The sequence below is a fragment of the Onychomys torridus genome, chromosome 14, assembly GCF_903995425.1.
Source record: "Onychomys torridus chromosome 14, mOncTor1.1, whole genome shotgun sequence".
Lineage (NCBI taxonomy): Eukaryota > Metazoa > Chordata > Mammalia > Rodentia > Cricetidae > Onychomys > Onychomys torridus.
Window position 1 is genome coordinate 30,393,314 of NC_050456.1, and position 26,027 is coordinate 30,419,340.

Sequence of the window (26,027 nt, forward strand, 5' to 3'; positions counted from 1 at the left end):
TGTTTGATTCCAAATCACCTATTAGTCACTTGTGACAAATACTCACCACAAACAATTTAGGGGAGAAAGGGCTTTATATTGTTATTGTTCCCTGTTGTCATACAATGTATTGACAAACCAACTTAATTGGCAAAAGTTTATTTTAGCCCACAGTTTCAAGTTACTATCAATCACAGCATGGGAGTTGCACTAGCAAGAGCTTGTCACCTCAAATTCATAATTAGGAAAATAGAGCAATAAATGTATGCATGCTTGTGTTTAATTTTTCTCCACTCTCACAATATCTGGACCAGGAAATGCTTACACTCACATTGTGTGGGTCTTCCCAACTCAATTAATATAATCAAGGTAGTCCTCCATGGACATACGCTCACGTCAGCATAACTGAGACAATACCACATCAAGACTCTTTTCCAAGATGGTTCTAGATTATGTTGAGTTAACTATTAAACTCTTCATTACAGGTTTATTTTAGCTCACACTTTGAGGGTATTGTCCATCTTGGTGGGGAAGTCATGGCAATATGAGTTTAAGGTTGTTGGTCAGATAGCATCTACAATCAAGAAGCAGGCACCGATGAATGCTAATGTCCCCCTTGCTTTCTCCTGTTGGTTCAGTTCAGTATACTGCTTTCAGGGTGGGTCTTCCCACCTCAGTTTACCTAATTTGTATGATTCCTCTTAATTGGGCTCTGAGCTAACCTAATCTAGATAATTCCTCACTGGCATGTCCAGATATTTCTAGGTGATCAGATATCCTGCCAAGTTAAACACCACAACCATTCTCCAAAAATGTAATGTCATCAAGAAGGCAAGTGGTTGTTGTGAACTTATCAGGCAAACTTTACAACATGAAAGTTCTGTGGAAGTGTAAGTATTCTCATCAAAGAAAACATCTCAAAAGAAAGAAGATGCCAGAACACTATGTACTTGCTACAATCCACTAATTATGAAGTCTAGGTTTCTGATTTTTGATGTGGATCTGGCATGCTTCTGCAAGTATTTTATGGTTATAAAGATAGCCCATTGCAGTAATCACTGCAATATAAGGGGAAGTGAGCCATGCAATAAGGAGAGTGACCTCCTAATTTTTAATATAACATCATTAAGAATGCTCAGGTTTTAGTGACAGTGCCCTAGTCACGAGAGGAAAATGTTAAGGCAAGAGTTTGTCAGGCTTAGAACATCAGAGTCAGAAGTACCATAATCCTTTTAGAGGAAGACTCATAGGAAACTTACTGTGCTGGCTAGTTTTATGTCAGCTTGACACAAGCTGAAGTCATCTGAGAAGAGACCCTCAAGTGAGAAAATGCCCCCAATAAGACCTGGCTGTAGCAAGCCTGAAGGACATTTTATTAATTAGTGATTGATATTGGAGTGCTCAGAATGCCAAATTTCATATAATCATTTATTCAAAAATAGATCCTTGCTAGACAATTGTGGGTGGAACCATCCCTATGCTGGTGGTTCTGGGGTCTATAAAAAAGCAGATTGAGCAAACCATGTGAAGCAAGAGAGCCACTAAGCACCCCTGCACAACCTCGACCTCAATCCTCCTGCCTCCAGGTTCCTGTCCTGTTTGCATGCCTGTTCTGACTTCTTTCAGTCATAAATAGTGATGTGGAAGAGTTAGCCAAATGAACCCTTTACTCTTCAAATTGCTTTGCTCATGATGTTTCATTACAGCAATAGTCACTCTAACTAAGAAAATTACTTATTCAGAATAAACAAGTTTGTTAATCTCCCCACTTTAAAATAGGAGAGTACCTGCTAGAGAGTCTCTCCTAACTGTTAGATGAATTAAAAGCTTGTGCAGGGACAAGACTCGAAGACCAGTTTTGCCTAGGTTAAATATAAGATTTATTCTGGTAGTACTATGAGTTTCACAGATGGTTGGATAACCACGCCAATCAGTTATTGTCAACTTGACACAAACTAGAATCACTTGGGAAGAGGGGATCTCAAATGGGGACTCACCTCAGTCAAACTGGTTTGTGGGCATGGCTGTGGGGCATTTTCTTGATAATTGATACATGCAGAAGATATATAATTACTGTGGGCAGTACCAGCCCTGGGCAGGTGGTCTTGGGATTTGTAAGAAAGCAAAACTAGCAAGCCATGGAAAGTCAGCCAGTAAGCTGCATTTCTTTCTGGTCTCTGCTTCAGTTTCTTTCTCCATGTTCTCGCACTGGGTTTCTGCCTTGGCTAGCACTGATGATGGACTGTAGCTTGTAAGCTGAAGTTGCTCTTAGTCATGGTATTTTATCAGTAACAGAAAAACGAAAACAAAAATGGAAAAAACCCTAGGCAAATGATGAGAATGTAAGTGAAATTTTGTAGCTATCCTTAACATAACTTAAGCTGTTAACAAATCACTGAAACTCAGAGACATCAAGCTTTCTCTGTTTTACCAAGGAAAACACCAGGGGTATGTTTAGTTAAAGATTTTTTTTTTAAAATCTTATAATTTTTTAAAAAAATTATTATGCAATTACAATATCCCCCCTTCCCTTTCCTCTCTCCAAATTATCTCATATACCCCTCCTTGCTCTCTTTTCAATTCATTAAAAAGAAAATCAATGACAATGAATAAGTATTATTTCCTAGACTCAGAAGTCAGGAGTCAGTGTTATTTTATCACACATGCAGGGCATGAGGAAAATTCTCTGGTTGCTTAGAAAATGATGTTTCTTTTCATAAATCAAAATGAAGGCAGATGGTGAGAAAAGCAGCATTAAAAATGAGTCATTTGGATGATAGGTGACCAAAAGAACCAGAGATGACAGGAAATGAAAATTCTAGGCTTGGCCTTATTAATGGAAGACACTTATCAACTTCATGGAAACACCACAAAAGGAAACATATGAAATTCCAATACTTGAAATTCCAGGTACAAAAAGTGAGGACAATTTCAAGATAGCATGTATAGCCATCCAAGTCTGCTAATCATGTCTGCAGACATCTCTATATTAAGCACCATCATAGAATTTTCCATTAAGCATTATTATTCTGTTAGATTTTTCTAGTAGAATAACAGAGTCATACATGATGATGGGCTCTGATTTGTAGACCACATGCTCAGAATGCCAAATTTCATATAATCATTTATTTGAAGATAGATCCTTGCTAGAGGAGAAAGTACTTGAAAATCCATACTTGATAGTCATCTTTTAATTCCCCCTAAAAAAGGTGGGACCTCTTCAGTCCGATGGTATAGGAATATGAGTGTGTATTATGGCTTCCTGACATTTCAGTCTGGGTTTTCTGTTTTCCTCTTGGGTATTGCTGTTCTGTGCCCTTTCGAGTCATGACAGTAAGACAGTGGGTATTCCTTGTTGTTTTGTGTGGTTTTTGTTTCATATGCTTTTAGTAGTCTCCCAACTGCACTACTTTCTTCTTTAAAATGACACACGGTTGTTTTTGTCCCTTCATTCTTCCCCTGGGAGAATACTTATTTGTCAATATTTATCTAGAACACTGTGAACATTTTCTAGAGAAAATGTTGCATATTAGATGATCACTTAATGTTAATAGTCTTTTAAAAGAAACAGACTTCTAAATAATTGATACTGCTAGGCTATATAATAGATAACATTTTGTTATTAGAATTATTACAACATCTGTTTCCATCAGTTACTGGATGAAAGCTCTCTGAAGACAATTGTAGTAGTCACTAATCTGATCACAAGAGATGGTCAGTTCAGGCTACTACTTATCTGGGGTCATTCTTGTAGATTTGTGAGAGTTTTCCTTGTATCAGATTTCTAACTGACCCTGAAAATCCCCCTTTTCCAGTCATCTCTTTCAGTATTCTTCTCTTCTCCACCCACCCCTCAACTGGGTTCCTCAAGTTTGTTTCACCACCTACCACCAGTCCACCCAGGAGGAGATCTCTTCTATTTCTCATTCTTAGGGTGATACATAAGTGCCACCCTTGGGCCCTCCTTGTTACCTAACCTCTCTGGGTCTGTGGATTATAGCATAGTTAGCATTTTCTTTACAGTTAATATAGAGACCCACAGACAAACATTAGAATGAGCTCGGGGATCCAGCTGAAGAGAGGGAGGAAGGATTATAAGGAAGAGAAGTGTCAACAGCATCACAAGAAAACCCATAGAAACAACTAACCTGGCTTATAGGAGCTCACAGAGTCTGAACGAACGACTAGGGAGTCTGCATGGGACTGACCTAAGCCCTCTATTTACATGTGACAGCTGTTTAGCTTGGTCTATTTGTGGGACTCCTAAAAATGGGTGCAGGGCCTGTCCCTAATGCTTTTGATGACTCTTAGGATCCTATTCCTCTGTTGGGTTACCTTGCCCAGCCTAAATACAAGGGGAAGTGCTTGTCTTACTACAACTTTATGAGCCATGTTTTGTTGAGAGGCCTGCCCTGTTCTAAACAGAAACAGAGGAGGAGTGGATTGGGGGAGGCCGAGAGGAGATAGGGGACAGGAATCAAGACCAGATAAACCATTTAAATAGTCCAATAACCCCTAAGGAAATAGAATCAGTCATTAAAAGTCTCCCAACCAAAAAAAGCCCAGGAACAGATGGTTTCCTACCAGATCTTCAAAGAAGACTTAATACCAATACTCTTTAAATTGTTCCATACAATAGAAGCAGAAGGAATATCACCAAACTGCTTCTATGAGGCTAAAATTACCCTGATTCCTAAACCAAACAAAGATGCAATAAAGAAAGAGAACTACAGACCAATCTCCCTCATGAACATTGATGCAAAAATACTCAATAAAATACTGGCAAACAGGCTCCAAGAACACATCAAAACAACTATCCACCATGATCAAGTAGGCTTCATCCCAGGGATGCAAGGGTGGTTCAACCGATGTAAAATACGTAAATAAATTAAAATAAAAGAGATGTATCCAAGTAGGGGAAAATAAAAATAAAAACTATTACAACAGAGTTTTAAAATTATACTCAATAGTCTCACTTCCTTTTTCTTTTGGAGGAGAAAAAATTCACTTTTGTGAATTTTAAAAGACTGCGTTGAATCTGTAGATTGCTTTTGGTAAGATCGCCATTTTTACTATGTTAATCCTGCCTGTCCATGAGCATGGGAGATCTTTCCATTTTCTGACATCTCCTTCAATTTCTTTTTTCAGGGACTTAAAGTTCTTGTCATATAGGTCCTTCACATGCTTAGTTAGAGTAACCCCAAGGTATTTTATATCATTTGTGGCTATTGTAAAGGGTGATGTATCTCTGATTTTCTTCTCAGCCTGTTTGTCTATTGTATATAGGAGGGCTACTGATTTTTTTGAGTTGATCTTGTATCCTGCTATGTTGCTGAAGGTTTTCATTAGCTGTATCAGTTCCTTGGTTGAATTTTTGGGGTCACTCATGTATACTATCATGTCACCTGCAAATAGGGAGAACTTGACTTCTTCCTTTCCAATTTGTATCCCCTTAATCTCCTTATATTGTCTTATAGCTCTGGCTAGAACTTCAAGTACTATATTGAATAAGTATGGGGAGAGGGGACAGCTTTGCCTTGTTCCTGATTTTAGTGGTATTGCTTTGAGTTTCTCTCCATTTAATTTGATGTTGGCTGTTGGCTTGCTGTAGATTGCCTTTATTATGTTTAGGTATGTTCCCTGTATTCCTGATCACTCCAAGACCTTTATCATGAAGGGGTGTTGGATTTTGTCTAATGCTTTTGCTGCATCTAGTGAGATGATCATGTGGGTTTTTTTTTTTCAAACATGGTATTTATTCACTCATAGGAGGATACTAGATATAAAACAAAGATAACTAGACTGCTACACAACTCCAGGGAGGCTACCTAGAAAATGGGACCCTAGGAAAGACACAGGGATCACCCAATGGCAGAGAAATGGATGGGATCTACATGAACAACCTGGAAGACAGTGGGAGTAATGAAGGGCAAGATTTGAGGGAAAGAAAGCTTAGGGGAGCAGAAGATCCCAGCTGGATCAAGAACAGAAAGGGAGAACAAGGAATAACAGACCATGATAAATGGTGACCACATGAGAACAGGAATAGGCAGAGTGCTGGGGAAATCCACAATGATACATCCTCTATAGACTGCTGGCAATGTTCGAGAGAAAGCCTGATCTGACCTAGTCTGTTGATCAGATGACCAAACACCATAACAGTTGTGCTGGAACTCTCATCCAATAACTGATGGAAGTGGATGCAGAGATCATCAGGCAAGCCCCAGGTGGAGCTCCAAGTGTCCAATTGTCAAGAAAGAGGAGGGGCTGTAAGAGTGTGAATTGTTGAGACCAAGATTGGAAAAAGCACAGGGACAAATAGCCAAACGAATGGAAGCACATGAATTATGAACCAAAGGCTGTGGAGCCCCCAGCTGGATCAGGCCCTCTGGATAACTGAGACAATTGAATAGCTTGATCTGCTTCGGAGGCATCCAGGCTGTGGGACTTGGACCTGTCCTTAGTGCATGAGCTGGCTGTTTGGAACCTTGGGCTTACACAGGCTTGCTCAGCCTGGAAGGAGGGGACTGGACCTGCCTGTACTGAATCCACCAGGTTTCAATGAATCCCCAGGGGAGTCTTTTCCCTGGAGGATATGGGAATGGAGGGGAGGGGCTGGGGGAAGGTGCAGGTGGGTGCGGGAGGGGGGAGGACAGGGGAACCCATGGCTGATATGTAAAATTAAAACACAAATATAATAATAATAATAATAATAATAATAATAATAATAATAAATGTTCGCTGCTGTACTTGCGCTACAGAAATGGCAGGACTGAAAAAATAAAAAAAAAGACTGATTATAATTTTTTAAAAATTTTACATGTGTGGGTGTTTTGCTCTCATTCATGTTTATGCACCACCTGCATGCCTCATGCCTACAGAGTCTGTAAGAGAGCACTGGATCTTCTAGAACTGGAGTTACAGACGGCTGTGAGCGGCCTTGCGGGTACTAAGACTTAAACCAGGTCTTGTGGAAAAGTAGCCACTGCTTATAAGCACTGAGCCATCTCTCCAGACACTTGTGCATTTTAGTTTTACTTGGACTGAATAATTAAATCAGATTCAGGCAGAACTCTTAATTTATTGATTACTCTGTGACAGAGAGTTCTATTGTTTGTTTTGGGAAATTTCTACCCTTGAATAATACCTTTCATTTCTTAGATTCAAAGAGATTGTGTCTCCCCAAAGTGAGGTAAGATTTAAAAATAGCACAAACAATAACATGATTTCTATGCATTGAAAAAAATGGCCCTGATAGACTTTTCCAGACCTGAGCTGGATTGTGTCTCTTTGAATTTAAGTGACAAGTGTTCTATCATTCTTTAGTGTTGTTCTCTACCTGGGGAAGCCATCTCTAGAGATCGGTAATCACAACTGTATTATTTTGTTCATAGATCCCACACAGCCACATTATTTCCTTTCTTCATTACACTGTCTTAAATCATTTCTTTATTTCTGGTGCCATATTGCTTGGACTCAGGTGTTGATCAGAATTTCATCTGCATTTCCTAGATCTATTCTTACATCAGTACTTATTTTCAGTATTATCTCCATTTACAAAATGTATTCTATCATGCCAGGTGTTATGGGCACTTATTCTCTGCACTTTTACAAATGTAAGGGATCATGCTATTGTCCTGTTGTAGTTCTTGTTTATGAATACAAAAGGTAATAAATGCCGCTATAAAATAGTTTATGAGGAAAAATGAAGTTTTCTATTATTTTCAATGAAGTATGTGACACATCTCTAGTGAAATAAACTAACTGTAAGAAATTAGATTTTCAAACTCTGTCTATTCATGATATAAATGCTGTTAAAGAAGGAAAGATAAATAAGATATACATCTTGCTGAAACAATTAATATAAGTCAGTCAGCTATCTGTATCATACAATAATTTTAAGTTATTATGGGGTTTGACTAATTCACTCCTTTCTATGAGCATTTAAATACTAAAATGTATAACTTTCAAAGGGATAAAGTAATACTAATTCTTATGAATCAGCTAATAACTAATATAACAGTTTATTTATAACTAATATAAATGAGCCCCCAAAACCTATTTGATAAAAATGCAAGAAAATAAAAATTTAAAACAAAAACAGGATGCTACATTGCTCTAAACAACAGCTGTGGGCTCTGTTGTTTTGTTGGGAACTGCAAAGATACTAATGCTTCATAAATATTAAAGTCATCATAGGTGCCAGGACTCAACGTCTGTTACAAAGATTCCTGATGTAACTAAGGTCATTGTTCTCAATAGCTTAGGAAGCAAAGTGTTGCAGATCATTGTTGACAACAAGGCAGGAATAATGTGGAATATTTTGCATCATAAAATTTATGAATATTTTTACATGATACATTGAAACACTTATGTGAACACATGCAAATATGAGCAGAGACAATAATGAAGGGTCCCTAAGGTTGAGTAAGCCCTTTTGTGGTTGGATAACACATTTTATCTCATTATTATTCCTGGTTCAACTCTTATCTCTATATTAAATGTTATCCCTAACTCAGGTGATATGTAAATATGTTTATAATCCTTTATGATATATTATGCATATATGTTATACATAATATCACATGATTTTCCATATTACACAATACACATTTTTCTCTGTCCACCAAACACATCCATACTCACTTTTACAGTTGTAGCTTGTTGTTATTTACTTTTCCAAATTTATATTTGTAAAGATCCCATTTCTTTTAAGCATGCTTTTGTAGCAAATATGAAAATAAGTTATCCAACCATATTTCCTTGACAAAACACAACAAATTTGCTTGCTTTTTAAAAGTAATAGCACACAATGTTCATTACACTAAAATCTTCAAATATGCTATTGGTTTGGTCTTTTCAGTGAGATAGAGTGTCAGGAGAGAGTCAGAGAGTCCTTGATATTGTCAGTGTATTTGTTAAAAAGCCTATGAAATGGATACCAGTTAGGGAAAAAATATTTCTTCTCACTTCTAGCCCATCTTTGAATTGCTCCTTTAAATTTTTGTCATTCTCTATGATACACTCTACACAGAGCATAGCTTTAAATTTATCTGGACTAACTACTTCATTCATATCTTTGGCTGTTAGTTTACTTCTGTATTTTTTTCTACTGGTTATTTCAAGCTAGGTTCAGCTTTGTTAAACAAAAATTCTCAATAGTACAATATATAATAGTGAAAGAGGTTTTGTTATTGCAAAAGAGATCTGGGGCTGGCCAGATGGCTCACAGGTGAAGTTCCTTGGCTTCAAACCTACTTGAATTTAATCCCTAGAACCACATAATTTGAACAATAGAACATACTCCCATGAATTATCCTCTGACACACACACACACACACACACACACACACGCACGCACGCACAAACATATACAATGAAAAAATATAAAAAGAGAAACAATAAGATATAGATGAAGGTAGAGTGAATACTCTGACTCCTTTATAGCTACTTAAGTAGAGTTAAATGGCTTTGTCAGGGTTAGCAAGGCTACAAAAACCCTAAAGAAATAATTAATTAGTATGCCAAATTTCACAGATAATAAAAGTCAAATACTTGCTTGTATTTAAATATCTGCATGTTTGTGTGTTAACTCTTGAGAAAGGTACAGTATATTACTGTCAATATAAATGACAAAATTAACAAAGTACTCAAATCATTGACCCCTGCCCAAAATTGCTGAAAATTTAGTGTGAATATATATAGTGAAGCATTAATTTTTTTCCTTTTTTCTTACTTCATTAGGTCACTTAAAAATACCCTCTACTAGGGAACACCTAATATTTAACCTTTTTTTTTTTTTACTTCAAGAAACACCAAATATAAATTCAAAAACAGGTTAATATTTCTCCAAGTAACATGTTAGCTATATCCAATAAATTACTGCCAAATAGTTAATCTCATTAATTCATTACCTGTTCTCATTGTACACATAATTAAAAATTAAGTTGCAACATCCCATTATGCCACCTGTAAATATTTGAACCTACATTAATGAAGGTTAAAGACTTCTGTAAGTGTTTCTGCACATTCCTTGGTCAGCAGGGTCTTGATCCAGGGGAGGCAAGATGGAAGTTCTGTTCAACAGAATTCAGCAGCCAGTGCTGTTCAGACTTTCAAAGATTAACACTGGGTAGTTTATTTGAAGTATATCTAAGCACAGCACAATTTTGGGGGAAAGCATTTCCTAGTTCTAATTTAATTCTATCCCATGTGCACAACAAAGCTTAAGACATCATTACATTGAAATTCTTCAAGGTACAAGTGAAATCTTCCATAAAGATGGGTTCTATTGATTAACTAAGGAAGCAGGCTAAAGGTAAATGATGCCCATGATAAGGGCATGGGAGAAGATACCACTACACATTGAGATAAACAGGCTCAAGATAAGGGTCTTGGGGACCTGATGTGCTCTGGCTGTACGTATCACACAGAGGTCATCTCGCTGTTAACCACCTCTACTCCCTGGGTGACAAACAGGTTCTACATTTGTTTCTTGGAAGAGACAATTCTGTGTGTTTAACATACCAGACTTACATAGATCTGATCTATGAGCAGAGGTCCCTACATGCTTCCTATAGACTTCTTGTTTTAAGATATACACAATACTAATGTCGCTAAGCATCCCTGACATAATTTTCTACATACAACAACAACAAAAACCTAATTTGTGTTCAAATTTCCACAATTGCTTCATTAACATTCTATTCATGACAGTCTTCTTCTAATTAAGATCCAAATGACCTAGTGTATTGGTACATCCCTTTTAATCCCAGCACTCATGGGAAGAGGCAGGTGAATCTCTGAATTTAAAACCACCCTGGTCTACAGAGACAGTTTCAGGATAGTTAGGATTAAACAGAGAGACATTGTCACAAGAACTAAAAAAAAAATTAAAAAAAAAAAAAAGATCCAAGAGATTTTTATAAATTAATGCTAATTTTAAATGTCTTTCAACCTGTGAACATTTCTTTATTACCTATTTATTCCTTGAAATAAATTCTTGGGAGAGGTGGTCTTGTTTGTCTTATATCGATCCACTCAAAAGTTTTTATTCTTTTCATTTTGTAAGGTTGTTTACTTTGCTTCTTGCAGACATATATAGATTTAGCAGCTAATTAGACTAGGCTCAACAGATTTGGATCAGCCTTGTTCACTGGTGGAATGCCAAGGACTGTATATTAGCATGCTTAATGTAGGAAATAAGTAGGAAAAATGCTCTTCATAGAGGGAGAAATAAACAACACACTGTATTTAAACTTGGTGTAGGGGTCCTACATGTCCATCTCTCTACCTATCTGCCATCTACTATATATCAGTCAATGTATCATCTACCTCCTGACAACTAAAAATAAAACTCAAGTTGATCATCATATAGTGTGGTTTTGTGACTGGAATTATCATAACGGTGGGTGACACAGTCACAAATTTAAATCACATTTTTATTTAACACCACATTTATACTCCTTACAGGTAACTACAGTAAGCAATCACATATTCATATTTTCTAAACTAAATTAATTACTCAATGAATGCCTCCAAATGTAAAATTAAATGCCTGTACTTAATTAAACTCATTGGTGTCTTATTAGAAAACACAGCTTTAAAAAAGAGAGCATAAATGGACTCGATTTTATTGCAAGGTTATTGTTTCATTTTGTTTTGTTTTGTTATTTTGTATTACTGTTTTTTTTTTTTCATATATTTGTTTTGCTTTTGCTTTTTTCTTTTTGAGAAAGAGAGAGAGAGGAGAAACATGCAGTTGGAGAAGGAAGATGGGGGAGGATCTGGAATGAGTTGGATGGGAAACATGATCAAAATCTATTATGAGAAAACTTTTTAAGCAAACAAACAAAACTAACAGCATGAATGACATAAGATTAAAGGGAAGCCACAGAGAACAGAATAAGGCTCAGTGCACTCAGATGATGCTCTGCCTTAGCTTGGGGTGTTTCTTACCAGCTTTCCTTAACTTTAATTATCTCATTTTCCTTTTGCCTGTTGGTTTTTTCCCCATCTTTTATAATTCTTACTCTTTCTCTGTGGCTTGCTGTGTAGCTGGGTGGCTGGCCCCTGGAGTCCTCCTCCTTCTCTGAATACTTCTTTTTTCCTCTCATATTTCTCCTTCTATATATTCTCTCTTCCTGTCAGCTCTGCCTATCCTTTCTCCTGCCTTGCTATTGGTCATTCAGTTCTTTATTAGGCCATCAGGTGTTTTAAACAGGCAAAGTAACACAGTTTCACCGATTTAAACAAATACAACACAAACAAAAGTAACACACCTTAAAATCACATTCTCCCACAGCCCCCTACAGCAATTAGGAGAGAGAGCCCTGCACCTTGCCTGGGCAAAACAGTAGAGCTGGTCCTGGCTATAAGTGAGGGGGACTGGGATTTGAAAGCCCTGGAGCATCGGACTGGCCCTGCTCCTTGCTGCTGGCTACATTGAGTGAAGTAGCCTAGGCAATGCTGGAGAGCTCATTTGAGCAATGAAGATGAGGGAAATCGAGCAAGCTGAGCAACCCACCTACCACCCAGCCCAGAAACAGGCTGAGTTAGCCTACCTCAACATCCACCAAATCTATGAGCTGTTGGAGCAGGAGAAGGGGAAGAAGCCATGCATCCAAAGCTGTGGAATCTCTATCACATAGGACAACAGGATATCCAAGAGGAACCCCATTGAGAGGCCATTATAGGTGGTGTAGCAGAAAACAGACGCCTCGAGCCAGACCAATGACTCCATGAAGAATCAATAAAATAAAAAATTAAAAAAGAAAGAAAGAAAAGGAAAAAAATAGAAAGCTAAAAGAGCATTGGCAGAGAGCACAATAGCAAGTAGAGTTCCTTAGTGTTTTCTGCCTCTAATTCCTGTTTCAGTTCTTGTCTTGAATGCCTTCAGTGATGGACTGTAATCTGTAAGATTAAATAAAACTTTTCCTATAGTTAAAAAAAGTAGATTTAACAATATGGAAAAATAATTGATGGATTAAAGAGGTAGTAAAGAAATTTTACAGTATTATGTATAATCAGCTATATCTTCTTTTTCACACATTACCTAATATCCTACAACACATATATAAATTCCTAAAAGTAGTATAAGTTTCTCCAAGAAAAAAGTTTTAAAATTTACGTTGGATTTGTTTCTAGAAAACTTCTAAAGTTGGTCTGTAAATTAAATGCTATTACAAACAAATGTAATAGATTCTTCTATGAAATTTGACAGCGATATAATTAAAATAAGAAGATAAAAAGATCATTAAATATCAATAAATATTTAAATCCTGAACAAAGCTTATAGTAATAGGCTAGCAAATGACTCCTATCATCCTGTAACTTTTGCAGTGGAGTGGGTGTGGTTACCACAAGTTTTACATAACACACTTTATAAAAGGTTATTTGAGCTATTAACAATTTACATTTTACCTTACGTACAAACTATCATTTTACTCTTTGTACTTGTGTTCTAGGTTAAAATATTTTCACCTCTAAAATGATAAATAAATAATAATAGAGGGAGGATAAATAAGTTGAGAGATATATTTATTTATTAGCATGAACTAATAATTTTATAATTTCTACACACATCAGAATATCAAATTGTAATACCTAAATAGAGTTATCACATCATTAAAAACAGGCTAAAGAGCATGACAAATGAAAATTATAACTGCAAAAACAAGCCATATGTGTCCTGAATTGATATAGTTGAAGGAAAGTCCATCAAAAGAAGATAAAGAACCTACATATGGATATCCAAAACATGAAATTTCTGTAAGGCTGAGGTGTCTTTGCTGAGCAATGGGGAGAAGTGAAGTATTAGGACATCTGTATGAAGGCCAAAAGAAAACAAATTCAACAGCATCTTTAGAGGTTATTTGTCTCATAATGTCATGTCAGGGCCTTTAAATGTATATTTCAAAAATTTAATTTTAATTTAGCTATAATTTTATTTGTATGTCAATTTGTTTATTATCCCCCATTCCCTTAACCTTCATGGTTTTTTTGTGTATATTGTGGCTTTCAGTTTTGTGTTTTTATGGGATTTCTGGGAATGCAAATGTGTGGGTTTCTGAATCTGTATCTGGTTATTGTGCCCTTCCTTGGGCTGTTTTCCTTCTGTTTATTTGTTTTACCCTATTCCAATGTGTTAGTTATGTTTTATCTTATATTATATTAATTATATTATATTATTATCTTGTGGGTGCCTACTTGTTTTCTAATGAGAGGCAGGAAGGATGTAGATCCAGATAGAAAGGGAAATGGGGAGAAACTGGGAGGGATAGAGGAAGGTCAAACCATAACCAAGATATAATATATGAGAAAAAACATTTTCAATAAGCGGAAAAATAAATATGTAAAAAAGAAATCAGTAGAAAGGGCTGCAGAGATGACTCAGCCATATAAATTATGTACTGCTTTAAAAAACCTGTTTTGTTCTCAGAGACCATGTTGAATCCTGAATCACACACATACACATAATTACAAATAAAATGTTACTCTTTATAAAGAGAAATGTAGTGGGTAATGCCATGTCAAGCTGACACAGGCAAAGGTCATCTGAGATAGGAGAGAAGCTCAGTTAAGTGAACTTCTCCATAAAATGGGGCTGGAGGCAAGCATGTAGAGCATTTTTACATTTTTTGATTCATGGAGGAGGGCCCAGCCAATTGTGGTTAGTTTTATCCTGAGTTAACTGTCCTGGGTTCTATAAGAAAGCAGAATGAGCAAACCAGAGGGAGGGAGCAAGTCAGTAAGCAGTAGGTTCCTGAACTGCTTGAATTCCTGTCATGATTTCCTTCAACGATGAACTCTGATGTGCAAGTATAAGTACAAAAACATGCCTTTTATCATAATAGTATTCATGATAGCAATAGTAACCCCAACCAAGAAAAGAAATATGCACAACTGATGATGTATGTAAAACATGTCAATGTTTATTATTATACTAGTCTCAAATTAGTTTTAGTTTTAGAACATTTATATGTGCACATGTACAAAAATAATCATTTAAAAGTTCAAAACAACAGTCTTTACTATATAAAATTATAGATATCTTAATAAATAATAAGAAATATGTGAAACAGTGTAACACCACTTGTGCTTTGTAATGTTATGAACCAAGAGTTTTAAAAAAAATCAAAGAGTAACCATAAATTGGTTTTCATTCATATAAACTTGAATATATATATATATATATATATATATATATATATATATCTCATATATAATTGAGTGAGGATTAGTTAATGTATAAGTAAAACTTCCATATACATAGAAATATCTACATAATCATCTTGTAAATGATGAAAGACATACTTGGCAGAGTAATAAATAAAACTAATCAATAAACTCATAAAGATATATTCAATCATATTGATAATCAGGTAAATTAGGAGTAAAACAAAGAGGCAGGAGGTGACAGCTCAGTATTTGTTCCTGCAGAGAATGATATGATAGACAGCACCCACATCTTGGCTTACAGTCATCCATATCTCCTGTTACAGGGATTGATGTCCTCTTTTACATGCACATACACATACATGCAGACAAAACACTAAAACACATAAAATTTAAAAACTCAAAATAAAACAAACAGATTTTTAAAAACTGAGATATTATTCCAAATCTATCCATATTTAGCAACCAAAATATCTATGAATAAAGTTATTGGAATGAATAGAATATTAGCTGTTGAGAGCTAATTGGGTTGTGAAATCTGTGAGGCAACTTGACATTACCTTGAAAATCTCCTTATGTACGTAACTCCTAACAATGACTTTAGTTATCAAAATATAATAGTGACAGAGAAATTTCTTAACATGAATGAACATATTTGCCTACATTTGTACAACATGAAATTTAAAACTCAGATATCCATGTGCAATCCAATAAATATTTTAAGTGTGCTTATATAGGTGAATACAGCCATGAAAAAGGGCTATAACCAAATAAACAAGTATATCTCCTTATATTATTTAAAAGAAACAGGATAAATTCTGTGAAGTTTAGTATAATAAGTGTATCCCAACAAAGCTCGGGGGAGAAAAAGCAGAAAGCACAGAATTCTAGAACATAGTTATTTTCTGTGATTGGGATACAACATGGAAAGACAAAGGGGTTGGAATATCTTATTTTCCTTTTGTTAGAGGGTTGAGATGCCTCCTTCTGTTTTCTGTGATCCTCATAGTTTTAGTTATCCTTTGCCTCAAGGACTTCAGTTATGAGCTTTCCCAGAACAGCCAATGCCAAGGGACATTGAAAGAATAGAAATGAAACCGAATCCATCATACATCCCTCCAGCAGAGAACATGTGGCTGTACTGCTTTTGTAGTTTCTCAGTACCAGCCTATCCTCTGCAGTCAGTGTATTACTCCTGTATGTATCTCTAAAGCAAAGATCTTGTATTTTCATGCAATGATCATCTAAGCACCATCACAAAATCAGTATGAGCCATTTATTACTTCTAATATCTCCATGTGTAATCATCTCAGATCAGACTCACTGCTTTGCCTTACTGAATTATCAGTATGTTACCAAAAGTAGAATTTAATTTGAACAGGACAGATGTATTATTTTCTCATTTACAAACTGTACTGTTATTTCACGTTTTTTTTTTCACCCAAATGATAAGAATGGTGAGACCACAGTACATTTCGCTCTGGTACACGCTTCTAAATTCAAGGATTATATGTGTGTTGTGTGAACTATGAGTGGAGAAAGGTCTGCAGAACCAGAAGTGTTTCCAGAATCCTTTTTTCCTTATGAATCAGAAGGTTATTAAGGGAAAGAAATCCCATTTTGAACAATGTGATGCAGTAAAAGTAAAAAGTGTAAGATATTCTTCAAGTCTAGTGATTCTTCTAAGCATGTAACTTAGTGTTATTCAGAACTGATTTGCTTAAAATCAGAGGGATGCTAAGATAATTTTGGTATTATTTAAATTGTCTTCTTTTATTCTATCTCTGTGTTGATTCTTCAGATGTTCTTTTACTGATACAAATATCAGTGGGAAGAATGAAAAGATGAAAGGGGAAGTAAATATGATCGAAATAATTATATAGATATATAAAATGTCATGAGGAAATTTACTATTTTATTTAAATAACACACAACAATATTTTTTCAAAGCTCAAAATATCACAGGCCTTAGTGAAATCCTTTTCATGATGAAATTATTTTGTTTTTTTCCAATTTCTCTTCCTTTTTTCAGTCTTTACATTATTTTTTCAACAAACCAATGTGTTTCCTAAATCTTACTCTTTGCATTACACTGAAACTCATGGGGGTATTTACCATTTTCTTTCTCCTTCTTTGTCCCCTAGGACTCTATCTAGTTCAGTATCGCAAAGTGCCAATGCCTGTAAATTATCAAGGATGCGAATTATGCCTATACCACCTCTCAGTTCCTGACACTACAGTTGCATTTTTCACTCTGTGTTCATTTACTGTTATATTACATGTAACCATGTCTGAGGGTTCTAGTGGCAAAAATACCTTTGAGGAAAGCTCAGATTTGGCTTCTGTGGATCAATGCGTCTTGACAACAGGCTTTGGACATATTTAGGAAATAAAAGCAAGTGTGAATGTTAAATTGGTATGTCTTTAGCACTCTCTGAATCCTAAGTATTATAGCCCTGAAAGTATAGTCATCTACAAAGTGAGGGGCATAAAGTCTTACAGTGAAATTAATACCAGATTTATGAAAAGATTTGGAAATTTGAATTGGAGACAGCGTTTATGATACTTGGCCTTCTCCTCTGGGAAGTCAATACTGAACATTTTGTTTCCTTATATAACCCAATGATTTTTTGGGTTTCCTTTTACAATTAAATCTATCTCAATGGTCACACTATTTTTCACCTAGTGTCTTTTATTTGTCAATTGTTAAGGCTGATATTTTGCATACATAAAGTTTTACTATGGACAGTGTCTGGAAACAGATTCTTTAAACCCCTTTAGTTCTAAATTGCTTCAACGGGAAAAGCCTCATTTGATTTCTTCTGGCAGAAAACTTATTTATCCATGAAGAGAGTGATAGGCTCAATGTCACTATAGAAATTTCAAACAATCCCATGCAAAAATCTGGTTTCATGATATCTCTCTTTATTTTAGAATATAAAAATATTGCTATTCCTCTTTCTTCTAAAATCTTGTAGAAGATTATTTGTCTTCTAAATCAAAGGAACAAAATGTTACATTTAGTTCTTGCTATGTTAAGTAAAATTTAGACATGCTAGGATTCATGTATAGGAAAGAAAACTGAATCAATTTCACCACACTTTGAATAATTTAGATACAAATATTTCAGTCAGTCACTTTGAAGAAATTATCTGACATTTAAAAATTATTAATATTATTTAATGCATCAGGGTGTTTTACCTAGATGTGTCATGTGCACCATATGCATTCATATTCCCTGTGGAGGTGAGAAGAGTATATCCAATGTTCTGGAAGTAGAGTTATAGATGGCTGGAAAGGGTCAAGTGGGTGCTGGGAATCTAACTCAGGTTCTCTAGAAAAGCAGCCAGTGCCCTTAACCACCGAGAAATCCCTCCATCATAAAATGACCTTCTTGATTTCCAGGAAAGAAGAAATACTCTGTCAGTTTTATTGAACTTGCATGGTTGAAAAATTACAATTACAATTAGATTACAATAAGATGGCTGAAGGATATAATTCTAAAGTATGAAGTTCCCTGTCTTACAATTCAAAATATCACTGGTATAAGTAGCCATTAAACTTATTGAATTTAGCCAACCATATCATTAAATGTCAAGTTAAATGCCTGTCTTTTGATTTGTTTGACATAGATTAGTGAGAACAGAGACACAAGTCCTTTAGCCAGTAATGAGCAGAAGTGCTCATTATTGTAACCATTTAATCTATGTTTTACCTGTGCTTTCTCATGTTGTACATTTCATTAAATTACATAAAATATTTGCTCTTTAGAAGTTACACATTTCTTCGCTGATTATCACTTTTATTTAATGAAATACAGTCTCACAACATATTACACACATTAATCAAGGGGGAGGTTTCATCACTTCACAGAACAGAAAAAAAATTAAGAGTGTCAACACAGTGTTTGCTTGATGTTTTACTAGATTTTAAAAGAGAGAATCATTTTACAGAGAACTTACACACACACACACACACACAAAAAAAAGGTTGCTATATCTCCCCTTTTCTTAAGTTTTTTTTTTATTATTCATTTCTTGTATTAATATGACATATTTCTTTCAATGGATAAATCAAAAATTATATTTATGAATTAAAGTCCATTTAGGCTGTACTCTGTTCTGCACAAATCTGTGTATGTTTACACATGATAATATCATCTAGCCATCATTTTGGTATCTTGATAAAGAGCTTCACTGACCTATAAACATTCCCTGCACTCTGTTATATTTCCTCTCTCTTGAAACTCACTGTCCTGTTACTGTCTTTATAGTTTTACTTTATCTTGTATAACATAGAGTTTGAATGAAAGCACTTTTTTTTAAAATTCTTATAAATATCTTGATTTCTGCTAATTTGATGATTTCAAACAATGCTTAGATAAATGTCATTGTGCAAGTTTTATAACGATGCAAATGGTCAACTTCTTTTCTTCTGTTGTAAATACTTAATCCTGAAGGCACTCAATTTTAGATTAAAACTTATATTAGCTGATTAAAGCATGGACAATCTGTTGTTCAAAGGGCTGATCTGTCTTATCTACCTCACAGTGATGGATGAGAATTCTGAATCCTTTATATGTTTATCAGCCTTCAATATGACATATTTTAACTATTCTAAACCATAGGTGTGTGCCACATTGTTGTGCTTTGCATTTTCTAGACAAATAACTTGAAAAGTGACAACCCATTTTCAGCACTGATTTTTATTTTATAGCTCATAGTATATGTAGGAACCATTGTATATATAAATTTAGGCAGCTTCTTTAGTAATATTGTTCCATATGATATTTAGGGGATGGAGGACACCAGAAGAATAGGGCTGTAGTTATAATTTTCCTGTCTGGCTCACAGTCAGAACAAATCTCTCTCACCTGCCAGGCCCATAGACGCTCAGACCCAACCAATAAACACACAGAAACTGACATTGTTTACAAACTGTATGTCTGTGGCAGGCTTCTTGTTATCTACTTCTTCTATCTTAAATTAACCCATTTCTATTAATCTATACTTTGCCACATTGCTCGTGGCTTACCAGTATTTTTACATGTTGTTTCTCATGGCGGTGGCTGGCAGAGTCTCCTACAGCCTTCTCCTTCCCACAATTCTCTTCTCTGCTTGTCCTGCCTATACTTCCTGCCTGGCTACTGGCCAATCAGCATTTTATTTATACAGAGTGGTATCCACAGCATAGGGCCCTCTGAATAAATTAAACAATGTATATATTAGCTCAGAGAAAGTATAACAGCAAGCACTGGGCCTACATGGGTTTGCACCAGGCACTCTGCATACCTATTAGAGGTACTGGTTTAATATATTTATGGGAGTCCTGACCATGAAAACCAGTGGGTCTCTTACTCTTATTGCCTGTTCTCATGACTCTTTTCATACTGTTTGTTTGCCATGTTTGACATGATGTTTTCTGCTTTATCTTATTATATTTTCTTTTGTATGGTTAGGCTGTTATCTCTTAGCAGCCTTTTCTTCTCTGAAGAGAGACAGAAATGGAGTGGATCCAGAGGGGAGAAGAGGTGGAGAAGAAATAAAGTAGAACAAGGGGAAACTCTACTCAGGATGTGTTGTATGAGAAAATAATCTATTTTCAATAAAAGAAAAAAATGATAAAAATGAAAACTCTTTCATGTTAATTCTCCAGTCACATACTCCATGTTCGACGCTGCCACTGCTAACCTAGTAATCCTTCTTCTCCTTCATACAACCTGTGCTCTATCTCTGTTTCCTTGAAAACCACCCATGGCCCCTTACTAGTTTCCTGCCTTCCCTGGGTACTTAGATTTAGGCACATATGCATCTAAAGACTCAAAGGTAGCATCCACACATGAGAGAGAATATGCAATGTTTGTCTTCCTGTATCACCTTATTCTAAATGATTCTTTCCATAACCATTCACATGTAAATCTCACAATTTCATTTTTCTTTACAGATGAGTGATAAACACATTCTTGTCATCCATTAATGAGCTGGTGGACATCTAGATTGTCATCTCTCACTTGAAATGATGGATTATATCCCCTTAAACTATTATCCTAAATAACCTCATTTTCCCTTGTCATATATTAGGTCACAGCACCAAAAATAGTAACTGTGGCAACTTCTTACTTTGATTTGAATCTTGAAATCTTATGAAAACGGTGAATGTATTTATTCATGGAAATATTTCATGTTTTTCTTCCATTTAGGCCTTTCTATTTCAGTGCAAGCATATTTTTAGTGAGGCTTTATTATTTTTAAGCTCACTGTCTTTAAAAACATTATTAATATACTCTCCTAAGTGCACAGTATCCTTTTATAGTCATATTGTGTGGTAATTTTATATCTGACATTCATATGCATAGTTTTAAATTGCTGTAGAAATTATCCTACTATTGTAAGAGCTGCTCTTCTGTGTCACCCACAGGCAACCTTTATTCTTTACAACTGTTTTCACCATGCTTTCACCAGCCTCTGACTCGTCATATAACCTCCAGGTAACCTCCAGTGCAACTCATTCCTTTTTAACCTATCTCAACTTCATTTCTGATTTCTCTGTACTTTCTTGATTATTCTATTCTGTATACCATTTGACAGAGAACAAAAGGGGGAAGGGAAATGGAGGGGATAAAAGGAGGGAAAAAAAGAAAATATACAAAGAAAAATGAAACCAACCAAAAATACTCTCACATAAAACAGAAACCCTTTCCTAAGTGTTTTCAGCAAAATTCAAGGTAAAAATGCCAGATCCTGTCTCTTAAGAAAATGTCATGACCTCTACTTTGAAAGGAAATGATATTTCTTTTTAAAGTAATTTTTAAATGATGGTCAAACATTGAAAGACATCTATAACTTGTCAAATTAAGCAAGATTTAAGGAATCTTTTTTTGTTATTAGCATATATTTTCAAGGCTAACAAAATTTCAAATCAAAAACTTTTAAAGCATGTTAAGAAATTCAGTTTTACTACTTAGCTGGTATTCTTAGCTCAATTGTATTAATGTGCTACAACAAAATCTGAAATAATTTGTACTTGTATTAGAAAAACAAAAATAATATTTGTAAACTCAGATCAATGAATTAATATTAATTAAAAGTATTAGACCATATTGTTGCCACTTTAATTCATAAATATCTAGTACAAATTTAAAAGAGTATATTATAATGAATGTAAATGCCCCATTCTTATAGAATATGAAGAAGTTATTTTTTATTGCTGAGAATACATAGACATAATAAATATTACGAATGAATGGCAATAATAATAATATTTTCAGGAACATATACTCAAGATATATAAAATATATTAAACTAAACATTGACATTTTTGTATGTTTTGATTATTAGTTTCACTTGCACAAATAACCTTAGTAATATAATATTATCATATCAATCTCAATTTATTTTGTCCTCCATTTCACTCATTTTTCTGGTATCTGAAATCTCAGCATCACCTCTTGTAGTAGGACAGGCCCATGTTAAGGAAATTGGCTCAAAACTGTGGCCAAGGCATGCATATAATGTACTCCTTAAGAGCCAACCTGGAGTCTGCCTGAGGACCTAGCAACAGTCGCTGTCAGAATGCCTGATCATGCCTAGCCAATGAGGGAGGACCAAACAGACTGGGCTCTGGGGGAAGGTACATAAGGCCTTCCCTGTTATTGAATAAATGAGTTCATTATTTGCCTTCAACTGACTACCAGTATCTGTGTTGTTGATGCTGTGCCTTTTCACCCAGTCCCCTGAGGGAATAGTTAGAATCCAAGCTACATCCTCTCAATTATTGGTAGAGGTCTTTGGAGCCTGCCTTTGTTACAGTTTCTGTTTCTGTCATGAAATACCATGCTCAAAAGCGATCTGGGAAGGAAAGGGTTTATTTCAACTTCTGCTGGAACTCTATAGGGAAGTCAGGGAAGGAGCTTAAGCAGGACAATCACCCTAATGGGGGAGTGCTGTTTACTGACTTGTTCCTCATGGCTTGCTTAGCCTGCCCATAGTAAGTTGGGCCCTCCCATATCAATCACAAAAAAGCACCACAAGACACCAAAAAGCATCACAAGGCTACCTGGAGGGTACAATTTTCCCCTATTGAAGTTACCTCTTTCACAATGACTCTAGTTTGTGTCAAGTTGACATAAAACTAGCCTGGACAAAGCCCTTGAATCTCATCCATTTTTGTCAGGTCACTGCTTTTTAATAGCTCTAAATTGTTACGTTCAATGACTTAAGTGGACCCTGTTGGTATAATTTGCCTTGTGGCTCTGTCTTTTCCTTATTTCTTAGCAAGAACGAGTCTAGCAGTAGCAATGGATTTATTGATCCAGTCTCTGACATCTTTTTAAGTATTCAAATTTTATGACCAATTTCACACACTGCCCCAAATTAGCATTTGTAGATTAGATATTAAAAGGGGGATTGAAAACATTAATCATCCCAGGTGGAACTGTAATTAGGAGGTAGAATCAGGACAGGCAGCTTTCTCTTTGCAAGTCACACCTTAGCTGTCATGCTTTTTCCTTCTTAGCTTGCATGGCTTCATCTGCTGTTTTCAGACAGTTGACATTTTACTTCATTGTGATTCACACGTTTCATTCTAGTGTGTCATATGGCAACTATGCCAGGCTCATGGAGATAGAATTCTGGGTGTTCTACTCCTTGTGGGGGTATTTTTATTGACTGATATGTGGGAACTAGTCCCCTGCCACAAAACTAAAACCTACAATCTGTCCTTAATTCCATTGTTCCTTTGCCATGCTTCAGCAAATAATTTTTATTTTTTTTTACCCTTATTAAACTCCATCAAATGTACCCAGTTTGGTAAACATATGCCAGGATTAATGTAAATGGCAACTTTAGAGTGCGCCTGGCCAAATACCATTTCTAGGTATCCACTGCACCCCTTAGTGTAACACGAATTGCTGAATGGTTATTTATCTTATTAATAAAAAACCTGGAGCCAGATATTGGGGTGAAAGCTGAAAGGTCAGAGGAATAGAGCAAGCCAGCCACAAGTTCTTACCACTAGGAAATCTTCATCCCAAAAGAGCTACTTCCTGTATACTCACACCTTATATACCTTTCTGTGTACTGCCATCTTACTTCCTCTCTCTGCCCCGCTACATCACTTCATCTTTCCACTCAGCTCTATCACTTCTTGTCTGTCTGTACAGACCTCCAGACCTCTATGGTTAACTAGTGCTGGGATTAAAGGTGTGTGCTGCCTTGCCTGGCTCTGTTCCCATTGTGGCTTTGAACTCACAGAGGTCCGATGAATCTCTGCCTCCCAAATGCTAGGATTAGAGACATACGCTACCACTTCCTGACCTCTATGTTTAATATAGTGGCTGGTTCTGTCCTCCAATTCCCAGCAAGCTTTATTTGTTAGAGCACAAATAAAATATCACTTTAGGGTATACAAAGGAATGCATGTCTACTCCATAATCCATATAACTGACCAGAAAAGACGTTAAGAGCTGGCACTAAGGGCAGGGAATAACATTAAAAAAAAATCTATCCCTAGCGATGTACTTTCATCAGCTAGACCCTAATTTCCAGTGCCACAATTAGAGAACATCTTAGATTCAAATCATAAGTTATTTTCCTTTTTACCTTTAATGTGACTATTTTAGGATAAGGGTATTTCATCTTGGTTTTTTAAAACTTATATACTATGCTAGTCTTCAGTGAAACACACTTAGGATACCTTTGATTCACTGTGGACTATTAATTAGTTTTTGCAGTAACAAAATGGATTGTCTTTTCTTTAATATTCGTGACTTTAAACTAGCATGGGTTGCAATATTAATTCATGTTAGAAGTTGAAGTCATCTGTAAGCTAAAATTGTAAGCTATTGTTAATATCTATTTATCTAAATAACTTTTGAAAACTAAAATCAGTGTTGTTGATACGAAAGAAATCAAGAAATGAGGCAAAGCCGACCTAAGCATGTAGATTTAAAATAACAAGAAGCAAACAATCAAACAACAACAGAAATCAATAGCCTTAACATTCTGATTTGAAGTAAAATATAATGTGTAGATGAGTCAGGTCTCAAGCGCCTCTAGGTACAAGTTTGATTTTGACACAAAACACTTTTATTCTCTCACAGATTAGAGTGGAAGGAAGCTCTACACAGAGCAGTTGGAATGAACTTGAGCCTTCATTAAGTATGTAAATATCTTTTGCCTCATGATAGAGGGAAAAGATAATCAAAAGTTAGATGTGTCCAAGGAGCGACCAAAGCAAAGCAGTTAGCTTGTCTGTGCTTTTGTCCAATTGGTTGCTAAGGGTTTGTTTGTAAGTCCCTCACAAGCTTCATCTTCTCTGATCTCTGTGATGGAAAAAACTGCCTTTTCTGGGGACTCCTTTGGAGGTTATCTCTTACACCATTTACGGTTTATTGTGCATTCGGAAAGTGTCTTGGTAAATAACTACTTGAATTCAATTCAGATTTTTTTGCAGTAGAGAATATTTAAAAAAAAAATCAATGTATTTTACATCTGGAGAGCAGTTTCCACTCACTCCTCTCCTTCCAGTTTCTCCTGAACACCACCTCTCTGCCACCCCTATCCCTAATCTTCTCCTTCTCCATTTATATTCAGAAAAGGGCAGGCCTCTCATAGATGTCAACAAAATAAGTCATATCAAGTTACAGTAAGGTTAAGCACCTCCCTTTGTATTAAGGCTGGGCAAGGGAACCCAATAAGAAGAACAGAGACCCAAAAGCCAGCAAAAGTCAAAGACAGCTCTTGCTGTCACTATTAGGAGTCCCACAAAAAGACCAAACCATATAACTGTCACATATATACAGAGTGCCTAGGTCAGTTACATGTAGGCTCCCTGGTTATCAGTTCAATCTCTGTGAGCCCAGGTTAAGTTGA

The 26,027-nt window shown here is 35.7% G+C and overlaps 1 protein-coding gene across 4 annotated transcripts in view; it reads left to right on the forward strand.

Annotated features, from left to right (window-relative positions):
• Positions 1-26,027, forward strand: part of Lrfn5 (leucine rich repeat and fibronectin type III domain containing 5) — a 281,892-nt gene that overhangs the window by 87,029 nt on the left and 168,836 nt on the right. Inside the window, exon 1 of one of the 4 annotated variants that reach the window (XM_036206674.1) lies at positions 21,574-21,643. The exons of the other annotated variants lie outside the window; for them this stretch is intronic. The gene's annotated coding sequence lies outside the window, so the exon portion shown is untranslated. Of the gene's footprint in view, positions 1-21,573; positions 21,644-26,027 lie in introns of those variants that run through there. 4 annotated transcript variants of the gene reach the window in all.